General features: G+C 36.3%; 1 pseudogene; it reads right to left on the reverse strand.

The window, feature by feature from the left end:
• Positions 1 to 2,993: 2,993 nt before the first annotated feature.
• LOC111742863 lies at positions 2,994 to 3,110 on the reverse strand (annotated as a pseudogene).
• Positions 3,111 to 3,482: the final 372 nt, after the last annotated feature.

Raw genomic sequence — 3,482 nt, forward strand, 5'->3', positions numbered from 1 at the left:
TTAATATTCATCACTATTCTGAAGATTATAGATGATATCTGTGTGGTTCATTAAATTCCCTCTTTAACACAAGAAAAAACAAAAATGCCACCATGACTTAGTTTACAGATGTGGGCCAATTCGACAGGGACATTAACTCTGTAAGACAATTAAGGAACAAGAGGCTGGACGTATAGAGAGATGTCCCATGTTACAACATACACACATTATTCTTTATTCCAGGAAAAAAAGATGCCCCCACCCGCCTAAAAAAAAAAAAAAAAAAAAACCTTCAATCTGGAGGAACAAAAAAGCAAGATGAGAAAAGCATTTATCTTGGCAGTAATATTAGAAAATTATATTCCAGAAGAGGTTTGTTCACATCTCCTTTCATATTACAAATGAAAGAATGAGATATTTTGCCAGAACTCCCCAAACATTTAAAGGTATTTATGTCTCCATTGTAAATTCAGGAGAGAGGTTGGTATAAAACAGTACTGTCTAAAAGAACTATAATGTAAGATGTATATGTAATTTGAAAATTTCTAGTGGCCATATTTTTAAAAAAGTGATATTAGCTTTAATATTTAATTTAACCTACTCAATATATCCTGAATATTATCATTTAAAAATGTAATCGGTATAAAAATTATTAGTGACATATTTTATTCTTTTTTCATACTAACTCTTCAAAATCTGGAATATATTCTATACTCACGGCACATCACAAATTCAACTAAGTACAATTTAAGTGCTCAATCGTTCTATGTGGCTTGTTGGTATCATACTGGACAGAACTGTTCTATACTATAGAGCTTACATTTCTATGACATTAAAATGATAGATAGTTGCACTGGAACTTTTTCAGTGGAAAGTTCGTTATAGTTAATTTTATTATAGAACCAAAAATGATGTATATTTTAAGAGTATGGAGCATACTCTTTTTATAAAAAGGTCTAAATCTTTGCGCCTTATATTATAAGCAGTATCAAGTTTTTAGTTAATATGCTTCCAAATGCGAGGGTCCTTAGTCTATTAAAAATGCTGTCCTCTGTTTAGCAGGAGCCTCAAAAGATAGGACTGCACTGCAATTTCTTGTTTTTATACCTACCAGTTTACACACAGGAAAACATGCGACTGCCACAACACACTGGGTTATATTTACATGATGCTGATCTCTTTCATTCATAAAGATCATTATGCATACACGATCAACATAATTTCTTATGACTTAAATAAATGTTTTTTTTTTTAATATTCTACATATAACATTTCGATTATAGTAAGCCTATTATGTTGACATACTAAGGAAATGTGCCTATATAAACATGCAGTCTATATAAAGATTTCCTTCTGGTAAGATCCTGTAGCAGAAAACCAAATTGTTACTGTTTTGGAGGCAATCTGAAGTCTCGTGTTGCCCCCGGCATGGGGCAGGGGAGGGATAAAACGCAGAAGTGCGATGAGCATTTTTCCTGTTCTCCGCTGACGCTGACGCAGCAAAGAATTACAGGTCAGTGAGATTTAGAAAAAGATTTATTGAAGGATATTTTAGAAAGAGATGGGCTACTCTAAAGAAGGCTGCAGCCCTTGGAATTTGGGAGGTGAAAAGATAAGATAGAGTATGCTCCAATGGAGGGATGGGTTCTCAGTGAAGAGGGCTGTAACAACACAGAAGTGGGATGGTCTGTATTATACTGGGGCTACGATAGGTGGTTACAAAGCTGTTCCCAGGTGATTGGCAGTGAGGTCATTTTGACTGACACTAGGCTGCTATATTACACTTTGTCTAGTGCGCATGTGCTTACCCAGAATTCAGTCTAGATTCATGAACCTCCCGGCATAAACGTGGTATTATATAATGATGGTATAATGAGGCTCAAGTTGTAGGCAGGTTAGGGTTGTACCTTCTATGTAAGGGTCTGTGGCTGGATTAAACCAGCTTTAGGTTATGGCCCTCCCATCTTTTGTCTCCAGGAATGCAGGAGGGATTCTTTAACTACCAATGGGGTGATCTAAGGTGGTTTCTGGGATGGGCCTCCATTCCTTTGTTCCCCTGTCATTCATGTCTGACTAGCTACCTAACAAAATCATGACATTAATTTCCTACCCAATGACTGGAAATGATGAACCTTATAATAGCTTCAAAGAAAGAACCTATATAGCACAGGGAGGTTTCCAAAGTTCATCTTCTCTTGGCCTGTTACGCTGAGAAGCTGAAAATCAGTACACAATAAAAACACACAATATATGTATGTAACTTTATTTTCTTCAAATAGAATAAGGTTTCACATGGTTTTCATACTTCTGGAAATAGCTTCAAAAGATTTTTCTACTCTAGAGTTTCTTTTTAATAATTAAATAAGTGCTAACTGATAGAAGGTTTAAGTGTAAAGAACTCCTGAAAATTAATAATTAAAAACAATACAATTTTTAAAAGATAAAAGATAAGAAGAGGGATTTCCAGCAATAAGAATTCCCATAATAAAAAATGTTCAACTTATTAGTAACCCAATATGTGCAAAATGAAACGAGATACCATTTTACACTCAGCTTGGCAAAAATTTGAGTCTGACAATCCCATAAGTTGGTAAGGATCTAGAGTACTGGACATTTTAATATACAGGTGGGAGTGTTAGTTGGTACCATTACTCTGGAAAACAATTTGGCCTTATCTATTTAAGTTGATGATATGCTTTATTGTATGACACAGCAATTCTATTCAAGGTATACATCTGCTCTTGTGTATGTGCACTAGAAATCACATAAAGGAATGTTCATAGCAACATTTCCTTTTTTACACTTCCTTCCTTCCTTCTCTCCCTCCCTCCCTCCCTCCTTTCTTCCTTTATTCCTTCCTTCCTTCCTTCCTTCCTTCCTTCCTTCCCTCCTTCCTTCCCTCCTTCCCTCCTTCTCTCTCTCTCTCTCTCCTTTAGGAGAGGCAACTCTTGGTTGACCTCACCGATTGCAAGGACCTTATCAGCTTACAGTCCCTTATTTTTTAATTTTTTTTATGCCTACAGCACCTGGTGTTCCTAGGTGGTCTCCCATCCAAGTACTAACCAGGCCTGAACCTGCTTAGCTTGAAATCAGATGGGATCGGGGTTGTTCAGGGTAGCATGGCCATAGACTCCTTTTACTGTTTCAAAGAATGATGCAGTTCAACATCCAGCAACAGAAGGGGACAGTTGTGATATAGTCATACAATGAAATAAAACTTAGCAGTAAAAATAAACAAACTAGGGTACTTGTTTTAAAATGATAACACCCAATTGCTATGAACATAAAAATGAATCGACAGAATACAGTTTAATCCCATTTATTATGATTTAAGGATGCATACATACATGGAGATAAAATGATAAAGGACAGAAAGGCTATGATTAACACACAGAGTTCAGGAGAGGGGCTCCCATCATCAAACAGAAACAGGACAGGATCAGAGAAGAGCAAAGAGTGCTTCAAAAGAAAGGCAATAAACTGGTGGCGGGCACACGGGAGTT

The sequence above is a fragment of the Pteropus vampyrus genome, unplaced genomic scaffold (assembly GCF_000151845.1).
Source record: "Pteropus vampyrus isolate Shadow unplaced genomic scaffold, Pvam_2.0 Scaffold102, whole genome shotgun sequence".
Classification (NCBI taxonomy): Eukaryota; Metazoa; Chordata; class Mammalia; order Chiroptera; family Pteropodidae; genus Pteropus; species Pteropus vampyrus.